The sequence below is a fragment of the Octopus bimaculoides genome, chromosome 6 (genome assembly GCF_046866305.1).
Source record: "Octopus bimaculoides isolate indiv1 chromosome 6, ASM4686630v1, whole genome shotgun sequence".
In the NCBI taxonomy this organism is placed as follows: domain Eukaryota; kingdom Metazoa; phylum Mollusca; class Cephalopoda; order Octopoda; family Octopodidae; genus Octopus; species Octopus bimaculoides.
This window is the reverse complement of record NC_142933.1, coordinates 74754434-74771609: the sequence shown is the minus strand read 5'-3', so window position 1 is coordinate 74771609 and position 17176 is coordinate 74754434. Positions and strand designations below refer to the sequence as shown.

The window sequence follows — 17176 nt, the reverse complement described above, 5'->3', positions numbered from 1 at the left end:
TGTTTCAAAATTTTCCCCAAAAGCGAGAAGAAAGTAAACTGAATTACGTATGCCTAACGAAAACAAGAAATACTTTTTGTGCGCCATCTAAAAATGAACTGAAACAAACGGTTGGCACTCCGTCGGTTACGACGACGAGGGTTCCAGTTGATCCGATCAACGAAACAGCCTGCTCGTGAAATTAACGTGCAAGAGGCTGAGCACTCCACAGACACGTGTACTCTTAACGTAGTTCTCGGGGGAGATTCAGCGTGACACACAGTGTAACAAGGCTGGCCTTTTGAATTACAGGTACAACAGAAACAGGAAGATAGAGTGAGAGAAAGTTGTGGTGAAAGAGTACAGCAGGGTTCGCCGGAGCCTCGTGGAGCTTTAGGTGTTTTCACTCAATAAACACTCACAACGCCTGGTCTGGGAATCGAAACCGCGATCCTACGATCGCGAGTCCGCTGCCCTAATCACTGGGCCATTGCACCTCCACTACTGAAACAAATAGGCAATAGCTAATTGAAACAGGTGGACTACGTAACACAAGGGTGACGTAAGGGTACAGATATAATATTAATCTCTAGCATGTTGTCGCCTTTGAAGCTCAATGTGGGTGGGTTCCGAGAGCTGATGTGATGAAAAACGATATGTAGTTGAGAGGGATCAGAATGGATTTGCATGTCCTTATGACTCTTCAATATCTGAAAGCTAGTCCAGAACCGTACCAATTTTCAAGCAGTTACCAGTCAGAGTGACGATGCAGGGGAGAATGTCCAGCCGTTATACTTATGGTAGCAAGAGCCATTTGAAGGCTTTCTTTTTGTTTAGAAAAGTCTAAAAGAAAAAGGAAAAAGGTTGACAACAACATTCGGATCCGAAGGTTGCTGTTCCGACAGCACTACCGGCCAAAGTCTCGAAATAGGCAGAGGAGAGGAGATAGCTTTGATTTCGGTTCCAGGAGCTGACTTGGAAGCTGAAGGATCCACTTCATAGCCATAGTCAACTCTGATAGTTAGAGTAATATGAAAGAGGATGTGTCCACAGCAGCAGCAACGAATGCCAGCACCTACCGTACTAACCGTTAGCAGTATCACACCAAGCCTTGTGATGATAAGGTTAGACTGATGGATGTAGAGGAAAGTTTCATAGCGTCGGAGGGAACGCAAAAGGTAAAAGGAGAAAGAAGTCATTCGAAAAATGGGTGAACACTTGCCAAAAAAAAAAAAAAAAAAAAAGAAGAAGAAAAGAGGTTGAGGAGGCGAATCCACCTTGAAACAACAATAATATCCCCTCCTCAGAAAGTCCAAGATAACGACGAAAGAAATGAGAATGAGGAATTAAAGTTCACCATTTTTCGAATATCGAACCACAATCTTATAGACATAATCATACATTAGTGACGCAAGTGTTATTGCTGTCATGTGTTGATTACTGAGAAGCTATTGGGATAGGAGTGGAGGCGCAATGGCCCAGTGGTTAGGGCAGCGGACTCGCGGTCATAGGATCGCGGTTTCGATACCCAGACCGGGCGTTGTGAGTGTTTATTGGGCGAAAAACACCTAAAGCTCCACGAGGCTCCGGCAGGGGATGGTGCCGAACCCTGCTGTACTCTTCCACCACAACATTCTCTCACTCTTACTTCCTGTTTCTGTTGTGCCTGTAATTCAAAGGGTCAGCCTTGTCACACTGTGTCACGCTGAATATCCCTGAGAACTACGTTAAGGGTACACGTGTCTGTGGAATGCTCAGCCACTTGCACGTTAATTTCACGAGCAGGCTGTTCCGTTGATCGGATCAACTGGAACCCTCGACGTCGTAAGCGACGGAGTGCCAACAACAATTGGGATAGAAATATAGAGGACAATCAAAGGAAGGGAAATTAATAAAACTAGTAGAAAAATATTACAGTTAACCCAAACAAGCATGTCCTGAGGACAGGAATTATTTCTAAACCGAACGCATTCAGAAAATCTAAGCTGAAGCTTTGGATGCATGAAACTGCAATATGTGTAACAGTGATGAAGTAGAGACGCAGAGCGCTCTAACCTAACTCAGCCAATGGTTTTACACCTGTGTCTGGCAGACTTGCTAGCACGTCAGACGAAATGTCTAGGAACATTTTTTCCGACCCATTACTTTCTGAGTTCAATTTCCGTTGTGGTTGACTTTACTTTTCGTCCTTTCGTCGATAAAATAAGTGCCTGTTGGAATAAGTAACACAACTGAGATCGATGTATTCGACTTGCCCCCTCCATACAAAAAAAAAAAAAAAAAATTCTTGGCCTTGTGCCAAAATTTGAAACTTGTTATTGTTAAGGCAGTGAGCTGGCAGAATCGTTAGCACGCCGGACGAAATATTTAGCGGTATTTCACCCGTCGTTACGTTTTGAGTTCAAATTCCGCCGAGGTCGACTTTACCTTTCATGTATTCGGGGGTTGATAAAATAAGTACCAGTTGAACATTGGGGTCGATGTAATCGACTCATTCCCTCCCCGAAAATTGCTGCCCTTGTGCCAAAATTTGAAACCATTATTTATAAGGCGATGAGCTGGTAGAATCGTTAGCGCGCCGAAATGCTTAGCGGTATTTCGCCCGTCGCTGCTTTCTGAGTTCAAATTCCGCCGAGGTCAACTTTGCCTTTCATCCTTTCGGGGTCGATAAATTAAGTAGCAGTTGAGCACTGGGGTCGATGTAGTCGACATGTCCCCTACCCCAAAATGGCTGCCCTTGCGGAAAAAATTTGAAACTATTGTTATTGTTCAGGCGGCGCACTGGCAGAAACGTTACCACGCCGGACGAAATCCTTAGTGACATTTCTTCAGACTTTACGTTCTGAGTTCAAATGCCGCCAGGGTCAACTCTATCTTTTATCCTTTCGGAGTTCATAAAATGAGTACTAGTTGTGCACTGGACTTACCTCCTCCTCTAAACTTGCTGGCCTTGTCCCGAAATTTGAAATCCTTACTATTGTTATTGTTGTATGCCTTTTTTCATGTTTCCTCCTCTCCCTTTCTTCCCCTTATTTCCATAGAAACTTCAACATATATTGTAAACAGTTCTTGAACTGGGCTCCTTCATCTGATGCCCCTGTGGCAAATAAGAGAAATATTTATTATTATAATTTACATTCTATCGTGGAGGTGCAATGGCCCAGTGGTTAGGACAGCGGACACGCGGTCGTAGGATTGCGGTTTCGATTCCCTGACCGGGCGTTGTGAATGTTTATTGAGCGAAAACACCTAAAGCTCCACGAGGTTCCGGCAGGGGGTGGTGTCGAACCCTGCTGTACTCTTTCACCACAACTTTCTCCCATTATTTCTTCCTGTTTCTGTTGTACCAGTATTTCAAAGGGCCAGCCTTGTCACACTCTGTGTCACGCTGAATCTCCCCCGAGAACTACGTTAAGGGTACACGTGTCTGTGGAGTGCTCAGCTACTTGCACATTAATTTCACGAGCAGGCTGTTCCGTTGATCGGATCAACTGGAACCCTCGTCGTCGTAACCGACGGAGTGCCAACCAGCATCCCATCTTTTTCTTTTTCTCCCACCCACCAAATAGCTATCAATCTCACCCTCATTGAATTAATCTTGCTGTCACTCGTAACCAGATGCAGTCAACTATTTTAGAACTCAAATCTTTCTCAAGATTCACGATATTGCTATCACTACAGTTTTAAGTCGTCTATCTTTCTTGGACAATGGTCACATAAGAAGCGTTCGCAATCAAACACACACGCGCGTGTACGTATGTGTTTGTGTGCAAAAAGCAGAAGATAGATAGACAGACAGACAGGTACATAGGTAGGTAGATAGATAGATAGATAGATAGGTAGGTAGATAGATAGATAGACAAATAGATAGATAGATAGATAGATAGATAGATAGGTAGATGGATAGATAGATAGATTGATAGAGGGATGGCGAGCGGGAGAACCAACATGCTCACACATCCGTCTACACCTTCGCCTAACGTTTTAAATTTCCTGTAGTATATGACTCATAAACTAGTTTCACGCTCGGTTTGTTCGACGCAGGCATACACGCGCGCGCACACACACTTATTAACACAACCGTGCACTCGCACTATGCATATGTACACACAACCCGGAGAATGTTTGTGCAACATGCTTGCCTGCATATATGCACGTAAGCTTCAATTGTATTTTTATAAATTTTGTCTTTCCTAATATCATATATCCTGGAAGTTTCAGTCCATGTATGATAGTTAAAGGATAGAATGAAATAATAAGTAGGGAAGAGAGAGGGTGATATAGAGGATAAGGGGAAGAGAGGGGAGAAAGATAGGGAAGAGAGAGGGAGAGAGGAGGATAAAGAGGGAGAGAGAAAGGAAGTAAGAGAGGGAAAGAGAAAGAGGGAAGGGAGAGTGAGAGGGGAGTGAGAGTGAGAGGGGAGTGAGAGTGAGAGGGGAGGGAGAGAGAGAGAGAGAGAGAGAGAGAGAGAGAGAGATGAGTAAAAGTACTTGTTGTTGCAGTTATTGCTGTTGCCCTTGTCACTGTTGGCTGTTGTTGATGTTATTTAGTCCTGTTTTGACCAGTTCCGATCAGGCCTTTGGTCAAAGACGCTCCAGCTGTGACAAAACCCCGTCTTCTTTGTATATCTAAGAATATGAATCGTACACTCTCCGTTATGTTCTCTCCTCTTTAACGATGGCTTGAGACAGATTTGACTGCTATTTCTAGTAACATCTGGCGATCATGTATAAGTACCTTCATCTCAAAAGAGAAGTTACAGTTTCAAACTAAAAAATCTCGGCCAGCAATTCTCTGTCCTTACTTCAGTGCATGTTACTGGATGCAAACGACGGGGTTTTCCCCCCGAAATATAATTAGTGCTTGTCTTACAGACTGACATACAGAAAGGCTGCCTTCGTCGTTGTGAGTTGTTGTGGTAGTAGCAGATGTGGTGTTTTCCCAACAAAACGCAAGGCATGACTAAGCGAGACGTACAGATCTGGATTTTTTTTGTCTTTCCAGTTTTTACCAAGTCTCTCCAACCATAGATTCTGGTGTTGACCAAAAGCGGATACAAGTAAAGTAGATTAACAATAGTAGCTAATGTTTTTCATGGTATTCAATTCCAGTTTCCCGTCACGTTAAGTGCAGATGAGATGTAATCTTTATCACTTTACTACATTGAGCTACAGTGGAGGCGCAATGGCCCAGTGGTTAGGGCAGCGGACACGCGGTCATAGGATCACGGTTTCGATTCCCAGACCGGGCGTTGTGAGTGTTTATTGAGCGAAAACACTTAAAGCTCCAAGAGGCTCCGGCAGAGGATGGTGGCGAACCCTGCTGTATTCTTTCACCACAACTTTCTCTCATTCTTACTTCCTGTTTCTGTTGTACCTGTAATTCAAAGGGTCAGCCTTGTCACACTGTGTCACGCTGAATATCCCCGAGAACTACGTTAAGGGTACACGTGTCTGTGGAGTGCTCAGCCACTTGCACGTTAATTTCACGAGCAGGCTGTTCCGTTGACCGGATCAACTGGAACCCTCGACGTCGTAAGCGACGGAGTGTCAACAAAAAAACACACTGAGCTACGTTCAGCCTATGAACAAAAAGCTTCTACGCGGTTGCTCGATCTACTAGAAATTGCAACCAAGTTCTCTCAAATTGTACCATATGTAAGGGAACGACCGGGTCACCAATTGTAAGGTACGACCGTGCGAACTCAAAAAGGAGAAATGGTGACGAATGGAAGAAACAGAGGACTCCTTTTATTTAAACGCGTCGCACGGTCGAACACAAAATAATATATCAAATATGATATACATGATATGTTATGCGACGATAACATAGATGACCAGTAATGAAAGACCACAACCGTATTAGATGAATAACAGAGATATTTATTATGGCGTTAAAGATGTATGTCTGTGTGAGAGTGTGAATGCGACATATAAGAACATAATCAAAGACAGGCCGTCATACAAAGAGAAGTGTGTATGTGAGTGATACATGTGTGTATGAGTGTTTACAGCAGATAGAAAGAGAGTCAGTAACACGTGAGCAATTATACCAATTCTTTAGTACACTATAGGAAAAGTTCTGTATGTGAAAGTGAGGGTGGCTGAGTGTGGCAGAGCTGATCACTAGTTGTGATGTCGTGGCATCGATGCCGGGCCGTGATTCATGTTATACAGATGTTCGTCGCTGGCTGAGAACTCTTGTCTGTTTATTTATCGTGGTGAAGCTGAGTCGCCTAACAGAATCGAAGAGAGAGAGGTGCCGCGGTGGTTTGGTGTACATAGTAAGTCGTGTTGACGCTGGTGGTGTAGAGGCTGCTTGGTAGTAATCGTGTTGGTCATGACGATGATGCTGGATAGTAGTCGTAGACTCTTGTTGCTGATGTGGCGACGGCGGAGGTCATCGTTGGCTGGACGAAGCTGTTGAAGTGGTCGCTGGCTGCTGCTGCTGTTGTGTGGTACACGGAACAGTCTCTAAGAGAAACTGGACCGAGACAAATTTGTGGGGTATGAATTGATCTATTTATAGCGTTAAGGGGGCTCCAAATGGCTTCAGAATTTTACTCTATCACGTGACCTTATTAGGGGCCGTGATTGGTCAGTTTGCGTTCTGGCGGGAAAGGTTCGAAGAATTTGCCGCTTCAAATAATAATCAGTCACGTGATGACAAGGCTGGTGTTTTCCCCTACGTTCGCGTTTGTTTATATTTAAATGAGAAGAATGGCGATAGGTAGTTTTGTATCTAGTGACGATAGGTAGTTTCACTACACATACTCTTAAATATGGACGAATACATTGAACAACGTAGTTTCTGTGTTTGTGTAAAATGCTGGTTGGTACGCCCATTGTCATAAGTCAACTCGATCGGAGAACCTGATGCTAAACAACAAAAACAATAGCTTACCACTAGACGTTGTCCACCAAGGACCAACTGTATATCGACATTGAAAGTAAGATACAAACCGTCAGCATAATCACCCGTGGTTCTAGTGCTTAAAACCAATGATGCACAACGTAGCACATGTGGACTGTTAGCGCTCCATATCAAAAAAGGAAGCCATGATATTTTCTTTTTCACAAAAGACAATATAACACCTAAAACTAATTAAAAGTAATTTAACATATATCATATTACATGATGCACAGTTAATTTGTTAATTTGAAATATTTATGTCCTTCTGGTTCCGGGTTCAGTCCCACTGCGTGGCACCTTGGGCAAGTGTCTTCTACTACAGCTCCGGGCCGACCAAAGCCTTGTGAGTGGATTTGGTAGACGGAAACTGAAAGAAGCCCGTCGTATATATATATGTATATATATATATATATATATGTATATATATATATATATATATATATATATATATATGTGTGTGTGTGTGTGTGTGTGTGTGTGTGTGTGTGTGTGTGTGTGTGTGTGTGTGTGTGTGTGTGTATGTGTGTGTGTGTGTTTGTGTGTCTGTGTTTGTCCCCCCACCATCGCTTGACAACCGATGCTGGTGTGTTTACGTCCCCGTAACTTACCGGTTCGGCAAAAGAGACCGATAGAATAAGTACTAGGCTTCCAAAGAATAAGTCCTGGGGTCGATTTGCTCGACTAAAGGCGGTGCTCCAGCATGGCCGCAGTCAAATGACTGAAACAAGTAAAAGAGTAAAGAGTAAGAGTTCTGTGTTGGCTGTGTAGTTAGGCTGCTTTGAAACCAAGTTATTTCGGGTTCAGTCGTACTGCGCAATATCGTGGACATGTGCCTTCTATTATAAGACCCAGGCCAACCAGTGAGTGAATATGGTAGGTGGAAACTCTGTGGAGGCCCTTCATGCGTGTGTGTGTGTGTGTGAGAGTGTGTGTGTGTGTGTGAGTGCGTGTATGTGTGTGTGTATGTGTGTGCGTGCGTGTGTGTGTGTTTGTGCTTGTTATGCCTACTGCTTGACAATCGGTATTGGCGGTTCGGCAAAAGAAATTGATAAAATAAGTACGAGATCTAAACAAAATAAGTACTGGGGGCGATTTGTTCGACTAAGACTATTCAAGGGACGCCCCAGTATGGCTGTAGTCTAATGATTTGTACCCAGGACCCTTGTTGCTCCTTCATCTCAATGTCTTCAATATGACTGCCACACAGGATCTCCTTTGGGGAACAACTAAAAGTTACAAGAAGCAAGGCCTGAGTTGTAGGGAGGACGAGGAGCAGTTTTGATGCGTATCTCTGTCGAGTAGTTGGTTGCTAGGATGAAACTGTAAACTGGTGCATTGTTTTGGTACAGGTACCAGCGACTCGAGTGCGAGAGCTCTGACCTTTTGCGAGGAAATCTCTTCCTGAACCTCTTCAACGCCTCCACAAAGTACTTTTTATTGATCGTCTGACCCAGTGTATGTGGATTATACCCTTACTGCCGAAAAAGAAACGCGGTGAGCTGTCTGAATCGTCAGTACGCCGGACACAATGTTTAGCGGCATTTCGTCCGTCTCTACTTTTGGAGGCGCAATGGCCCAGTCTTTAGGGCAGCGGACTCGCGGTCATAGGATCGCGGTTTCGATTCCCAGACCGGGCGTTGTGAGTGTTTATTGAGCGAAAATACCTAAAGCTCCACGAGGCTCCGGCAGGGAATGGTGGCGAACCCTGCTGTACTCTTCCACCACAACTTTCTCTCACTCTTACTTCCTGTTTCTGTTGTGCCTGTAATTCAAAGGGTCAGCCTTGTCACACTGTGTCACGCTGAATATCCCCGAGAACTACGTTAAGGGCACACGTGTCTGTGGAGTGCTCAGCCACTTGCACGTTAATTTCACGAGCAGGCTGTTCCGTTGATCGGATCAACTTGAACCCTCGACGTCGTAAGCGACGGAGTGCCAACAACAAGCCGAAAAAGAGGATCGCCATGAGATTCCCGGCGGACTTGCTTTGCCTAACCTTTTGTGCCAGCAAAAAATAGATGCTCAGCTCATACAAGTTAATCTATAAACAGTCTGGAACATTTCATATGGCTCTGCTGTGTTTTTGTCCAGTTTAACAGAAAACTTTATTGCATAGCCAGATTCTGAATTGTGTTCACGTCCCAACTGCAATCTGCAAACTAGTCAGCTGTGACAAGCAATATTTAGTAGGGTGCTGTTACAGCCGTCTTCTTCAATCTGTAATAACAAAAGTTGGCAGATCAGCTTATTAGATGGATAAAATTACAATAATGTAGGACAGTTATGACTGCGTCTCCTAGAAAGGTTTCAAAACTTCTGGAATGCACCGCGTAAAACATAAAAGATATACTGTGAATAACCTTAGTCACTCTAATACTTCAACATTGTGAATCTCATTCAATGTGCAGAATATTCAAATTCTTTATTGTTTGTTTAAAATAATCTAAAATTTAAATATTTATTTCATTCTGTAATTAAATATTTGCATTTTTTTTTTTGTTATGAAGTTATTTTTTATGTTATTTGATTATTTAATTAATAGTAATTATTTCTCGTCTTAAAATTTTGATGAATCATTAAAAAACAAAAACAAAAACAAAAAATCAAAAATAAGCCCTAACTAAATACATTTTATTGCATTTTGGTATAGTCATGTTTGTTTACAGGTCAATTTTCCAAATTAATAAACACGATTTTAAAAATTTATCTTTCACTTCTTAAATATTCAGATTATTATTAGTATCATAAGTTTTTGTCATACCACATGAGCTATTCATTGATCTCAACTGTATCTCCGTTACGATCAATGAACAGGTCACATGGGTGTGGCAAAATCCCCGTGATATTAATTATTACGGCTAATAATAATTAACGACAGCGAACAGAATATTGAATCCTCCTTCTCTCTGTAAATATTTTATTGAAGGTACACCTGAAATATACAAAATTTGGCATTTGACTGAAGTTATTGTTTCATAAACAACCAAAAAAATTCTTTTACACTTTTTCCTTATTATTGCCGCCGTTGTTTTTATGGTTGTTATTGATGGTGTTGTTTATAGTGGTGGTGGTGGTGGTGGTGGTGGTGGTGTTCTTGTAGTTATTCTTGCTTATCCCAATTTCAAACTTGGTTGACCAAACCTATGGTCAATGGTATTCCAGTCTTGTTTGTCTGGTGCTTATTTTCAGACTGAATGTATCTAAAACTACATTATCCCATCTGTTTCCCAATATTATTAGCTTTGTTATTATTATTGTTATTGATGTCATCATTGTCACCATCATCATCTTCGGCGGCAGCAGCAGCAGTATCAGCAGCAGCATACTTCAGGTGTTGACTGGGTAAGTTTCGTGTACTCTGTATCAAGGTATATGGACATAAGTAATTAGTACCTTCGGCAGAATGTTGGAAGTTCCAAGTATTACCGACTTTTGAAAGGCTTTACAATATAGTAGTTGCAGGAGTTATATTCAACTTGATGATTGGTGTTGCAAACAGACTTGTTAGGAATAGAACCATGATTCTAAATCAATATTGGTTTCAAATTTTGGCAGAAGGCCATCAATTTCGGGGAGGGATAAGTCAATTGTTCAACTGGCACTTATTTTATTGACTCCGGAAGGATGAAAGTCAAAATCGACCCTGGTGGTGGTTGAACTCAGAATGTAAAGTCGAAAGAAATGCCACTAAGCATTTTATCTGGTGCAGTAACGATTCTGTCAGTTCGTCGCCTTAATCTAAACTAACATTGGCACAACTTTAGTCCATCGTATTCTTCGGAATATCAATCAATTTTCTCGTGCTTCTTGCTTGCTATGCTGGGATCTTGTTCAAAACGGGGGCACCAGTATTTTCTTAACGAAACACTTTGAAACTTGGGACACTGGTACAATGTGTCATATAAAACATCTTTTTCTCTTAGTCTTCTTAACAAAAAAACGTACATCGCAAGTTATTTCATGTTAAAGTTGTCGTATTTCTGTAATTTCAACCAATGACTGACGTCTATTCAGCTGATATACATTAAGTGCTGAAGTAATGGAGATTAAATACGCTTTACACCGCTTAAACTGCCAAAGGAATAAGTGTCAACAGCTGAATACTTGTCAGTGATTGGTTGAAATTATTGAAATAAGACAATTTTTTACATGAAATAAATCCGAATACAAAAATATTTTTCTGTTCTATAACACAAAATAGATAAGTATACGAAGTTCGAAAGTCTTTCGGTACCAAAAACACTACATAAAACATAAATGAAAACTGGTGCCCCCGTTTTGAACAAGATCCCTATACTGCGTTCGCTTGGGATAGCAACATCTATAATGTAACATTTCCGTGCTTCTTTTTTCTCGACAGTGAGTCGGTAGAATACTTAGCTCATCGGATAAAAATGTTCAGTAGCATTTCTTCCGGATCTTTACGTCTTGAGTTCAAATCCCGTGGAAGTCAACTTTGTCTTTCATCCTTTCGGAATCGGTAAAATAAGGTACCAGTCAAATACTGGAACTGACTAATTGATTTGCTTCTTCTTTAAAAATTGTCGGCCTTGTGTCAAAATTAGAATCATCGTATTCTTCGGAATATCGAGGGCCCTCTGCCAGTCGGGCACTGCAGTCAGTGGATGTTCCACGATAGCATTCTACAGAGACTTAGTGGTGAGTTAGAGCGACGACATATTCAAGGAAACTCTGGGTGTCGATAAAAGTCAACTTATAGTCTTTTTCCGGAAGATTTTCGGGCCGGGGCCCATGAATAATTTTCAGAAAGCCCTGACCTGGTTGTGCTGTCGGATGTGGTGGGATATTGCCGGTTCGGGATGAACACTGCAAGCATAGTTGTGCCGTCATCCGAACATTTCCGAGATGTGCGGAGAGTGACGAATTCGCCCTGCACGCGATCGCACATATATATTACTGATTAGAGGAGTTCTGTCGAAAATAAGTATATTGTTTATACATATATATACATATAACAAATACATATAAACATATATTGTTACATATAAAATGAAAGTGAAGCGAAGCAAGCCGTTATATAGATATTTAATAGCAATATAACTTTAGTATTACTTATGTTGAAAAGAAAAATACTAGAAGTAGTATATTTATCGTTGTTAAAGCAGTAAAATATTAATTCTTAGTAGAACGCCGGTAAAGCATGCAACAGTTGAAAATATAAAATTTAAAGAAGACAGCTGTAACAATAGGGGATTAATTTTGTGACAATAATATAATAAATAATAGTTGATACAGCAGGATGGATGTAATCTGTTTGTAAGATGTGAAAGATGAACAATGCATGAAGTTTTAAGGAAAATATTTATTTACCGTACATTGTATATAATACCCTGTCTCGACGGGCAGGTGATAAAAATCCAAAAGCATGCGAAGTAAAAAAAAAGTTAATTTCGGCCTATGTGTTCTTATTGTAGTAGTAAACCATAGAGAGAGATATGGTAATGTGCAGAGAAGAGAAAGTGAGTTAGTGAAAGTGAGAGTGTGGGATGAAACGACTGCTTCGTTGGCGAGATACCATAGTTGTTGTCTTTGCCCTTTTCTTTTTGCGTTTTGTTTAGCCTGTCAACCAGACTCCGTTCTCACCAACTGAGTTGTTAGCAACTGACTGATTTGTCACCAAGTGACTGCTTGGGGTTCTTGCTTTTATAACTATCCAGAAGGATAGACATATCAATGAGAACAATAGATTTAGTTGGTGGTCTTATTATCTTAATTTCTAGCTTTTGGTGAAATAGAAGAGGTTAGAAGGGTCAAGTGGTGAAGACATTATTTCGGCCTAGCTAAGGCATCTGGAAAATGTAAAACTGCTGTCACTGAAAAGCTATTGTTCCACCGTGAGAAAAGTTCTGTTAAATTGTTACTTGAAATTTGGCTATGGTGGATCGAATCCACTTCATGCCAGCAAGATCCACTACACAGCTATAAGACTAACTATTGCAAAGCAGTTGTTAGCAAAACGTGCATTTAATATTAAAAAAAATAAATAAATAAACACTGAAAAATCAATGAAAAATATTACCAGAAAAAATAAAGGAAGAATATTATCAGAAGAAAAGACAAGCTATAATAATATGAGCGAATCCTATCACCGAAAATGTTTCGACACAAAACGTTATCAGTAACTGGAACAGGCTTAAAACAAAATATTATTAGTATTAAAGAAGTAGCAAGAAAATACTCACTATTAATAATAATAAATGTGTAAGAAAAATGCGATAAAAATTCACACAAATAACAAATGAAGTTGTAGAGACATTCGAACATGAAATGTTTGCCAAGTAGAAATTCAAATGAGAGGTTACCTGTCTTCGTACATGCTCATGAATTGCAGTCCGGTCATGAACAGTTGAGAACAGCATGAAAAAGGTTACTGTTTATCATTGTTTATATATTACCGGACGTTTATATTGAACATGTACCTTGTAAAAAAATATTGAACACACACACACACACACACACACACACACACACACACACACACACACACACACACACACACATATCTATCTACCTATTTATCTATCTATCTATCTATTTATCTATCTAGCTATCTATTTATCTATCTATCTATCTGTCTATCCATCCATCCATCCATCCATCCATCCATCCATCCATCCATCCATCCATACATGATGATGATGGCCGTCCACTAGTGACCGAGGAAGACCATTGCCGACCTTCAGGAACACAGTGCGCTCTAGGACTAACTTATATTTTGCATTTGCGGCTCCGTTGGTGACTAATGAGCCCTGTTCCTGACTGCAAACATTGCAGATTAAGCTTTCCTTATTCACTATATGAGCCGTGCGCTTTCGCACAGCTCGCTTAAGTTCTTCATGCTGGATACGTGCTCTCTCAAAAGTGTCGATCCCCTCCTTAACCTGCTTCCTCCATCTGTGGCGATGACAGGCATTGTTCTCCCAGTCAGTGTCCTGCATATCACAGGCCTTTAATGAGGACTTGACAATTTGCTGCCGATTCAAAGGTTCTCCAGTCTATTATTCGTGACCTCCTTTATGCAGATGACTGTGACTTAGTCACTCATACAGTGGATGACATGCAAATACTCATGAATTGCGTTTCTGCTTCTTGCAAGGCATTTGGACTTGGCATTAGCCTGGACAAGACTGTTGTAATGTTCCAACCTGCACCAGGAAATCCATATGTGAAACCAGCTATCTTGGTTGAAGGAACAATTCTGAAGGTAGTAGACAAGTTTGTCTACCTGGGCAGCACACTCAGCCGTTCTTGCTCCCTGGATGAGGAAATATGTTTCAGGTTGCAGAGAGCAACATACATACATACATACATACATACATACATGCATACATACATACATACATACATACATACGAATATGTTTTCCACACCAACTCTTGATAATCAGTGTTGGTTTGTTTATGACCTCGGCAACTAACAGTTCGGCAAATGACACCGATAGAATAACTAACAGACATAGAAAGAAGAACTCAGCCTGGTCAAAGTCCAATGACTAAAACAAATAAAGGGCTAAAAAACAAACAAAACCATCATATGCTATCTCCAATAAATTGACATTAAAAATAAAATTAAAAAAATGTTTCTGGATAACTTTTATAGTGCTATGTATTTTCCAGCGTTGTGTTTATCAGGTAGCAAAAACAACTTGGTTTATGTCATGCTAATGCTTTATTGCATGACATAGCCAATTATTTCGTGTTGACATTAGTGTGATGCATTTGTCGTGACGTCATTGTGTGGTTGTTTACAATCTCTTGTATGTACATAGAAATATCAACACATCTCAGTTAAGCCCACAGGTGAGAAGAGAAACTTTTCGCATTTGTTTGAGTTGTAGAAAAATAACGACACTAACATAATTTGATGTATTACATAAAATGCGTTTTACGAAATATTATTCAAAACGATGGTTTCCGTATTGATAGTCTTGGGAAAAGTATATGAAGAGAAATATGGTAGCTATCATAAGACAAGACGTATAGTGGCATAATGTGCATGCGTTAAGGTACATATTAAGTGTTAAGTGTGTGCATATGATATATATATATAAACTTACTTGGAAATGAATGCGTGGCGTTCAATTAAATAATGGTTTAACGACTCTCTATGTTTGTTTTCTTTCGGTTTCCTTGTAAGTTTCCACAGTCCTGTTTTTGTTCCCTACTTTGACCCTCCATAAATTCCAAATTTTATTTTGGTACTTATGGGAGCAACTGTATCGGAAGACTCATATTGTCGTTCAATGCTCGAAATGAGGAGTAGATAGACAACCGACACCTGATGAAGGGTCGTTTTTTTGTGTTACTTGTCCTGTCATCCACTGTATGAGTGACTAAGTCACAGTCATCTGCATAAAGGAGGTCACGAATAATAGACTGGAGAACCTTTGAATCGGCAGCAAATTGTTAAGTCCTCATTAAAGGCCTGTGATATGCAGGACACTGACTGGGAGAACAACGAGAGAAACAAATGTTTGCGTATTGAACTCATTTATTTTCGTATTTCATGTTGTTTACTCTTGGTAACGTCCTGTGCCAATATATATATATATATATATATATATATATATATATATATATATATATATATATATATATATATATATATATATATATATATATATGTAGAAGGTTGAAAAGGAACACACGAGTTGATATGTATAAGCAAAATAAGACGAGGTAGAAAATGCTAAAATAATTTTATCATGAAGAACATTTTAGTACCGGTTTCAGTCTTTGCAACTTTTTCAACTTAGAATAAAGCATGAAAAACATTTTAAATTGTGGAAAATTAAACGAAATAAAAAAAATATATATTTCCATAGTTTTCAAATGCAAGGGACATTTTCCTTTTTTCTGTCTGTCTCCGCCTCTCTTTTTTACTCATGTGAGATCATGGTAGCAGGTAGCAGTAGTCCTAATATTTGATATGAGTTCTTGGTTTTGATTGTTTAAGCAGCAGTAGTAGCTGAGAAAGGAAGCGACGACGACAACGACGACGACGATGAAGAAGAAGAAGAAGAAGAAGAAGAAGAAGAAGAAGAAGAAGAAGAAGAAGAAGAAGAAGAAGAAGAAGAAGAAGAAGAAGAAGAAGAAGAGGGAGTAGGAAAACAAGAGAAAGAATAATAAAAAATGCGGGAGTGGTATGACAGTAGAAGGATGTTGGTGGAATCCCCTTAAATGGTCAAGCGACCTAAAAGTCATTTGTGGTTGTAATAGTAGCGATTGGAATTGTTCTGAATAAATTCATGGGTAGTGACTGTTCTGAATATATCGTTTTTAATATTTGAGTGGGTATTATTCTAAGGCCCTTGTAATAGTGTCATTTGTGGTGACGCATTCAAAAAGGGTTTATATTTTGTGATAAAATATGACGCTTAACAAATGCGCTAACTACAGGTTGCATAGTTCCTGAATTGATAGAGGGGAAAAATTCTGAAGCTGGGTTGTTTGTAAGTAGCACAAATGAACGATGTGTTCACTGAATGCTGTTTTTCTGTATTCCCGAATTTTGATCTGGAATCTATGTAGAGCCACCCTTTGACGTAGACTGTTTTTGGTTTGGCTCTCGACACCTAGAGCAAGTTAATACATATATTCGGTTCTCCGAAGTACATGTAAAGTTGTTTTTCACTGTAAAACATTGACCCTATCTGAAAGAGAACTCCGATCCCTCAATTAGGTTGACGCATATACCACAGTTAGGTCTTCTGCATTTTTTTTACTGACGGCTTCAGTGTTGTTGTTGAGCGTACTTGGGCTTGTGCTAGGAGTCTTTTCATAGATTTGGGTTGTCTTTTGCTCTTTATAAATAATTAAGCTGTGCAGATTGTTCAGCAAGAGATTGCAGAAATCTCATTTGTCGTGTGCGACGAGAGAGTCCACCATAACACGCACGCACGCACGCACGCACGCACGCACGCACGCACGCACGCACGCACGCACGCACGCACGCACGCACGCACGCACGCACGCACACACACACACACACACACGCACACACACAATCTTTGTATCCAATTTAACGTGAATGTGCTGTTAGAACATTGAATATTGCGTTATTAATCTTGAGAGATCTTGTCATATAGATGATTGGTGCATAAAAGCACATACATAGATCGCCGGAACTCCCATACCTCGCGATTTTATTCTATTGGAAATCGTCAGTGGGAAGCGTCCGGTCACTGCGTGACAGTGAAATCTCGCGGCTACGATATATTGAATATCAGCATCTTTTCAGATACTGATGTCGTAGATAATCAGCA

The 17176-nt window shown here is 40.4% G+C and overlaps 1 long non-coding RNA gene across 1 annotated transcript in view; it reads right to left on the bottom strand.

Annotated features, from left to right (window-relative positions):
- Positions 1–5840: 5840 nt before the first annotated feature.
- LOC149135260 (uncharacterized) overlaps positions 5841–17176 on the bottom strand; it is a 19740-nt gene continuing 8404 nt past the window's right edge. Inside the window, exon 2 of the long non-coding RNA XR_016242320.1 lies at positions 5841–11823. This is a non-coding gene — a long non-coding RNA (uncharacterized LOC149135260). The remainder of the gene's footprint in view (positions 11824–17176) is intronic.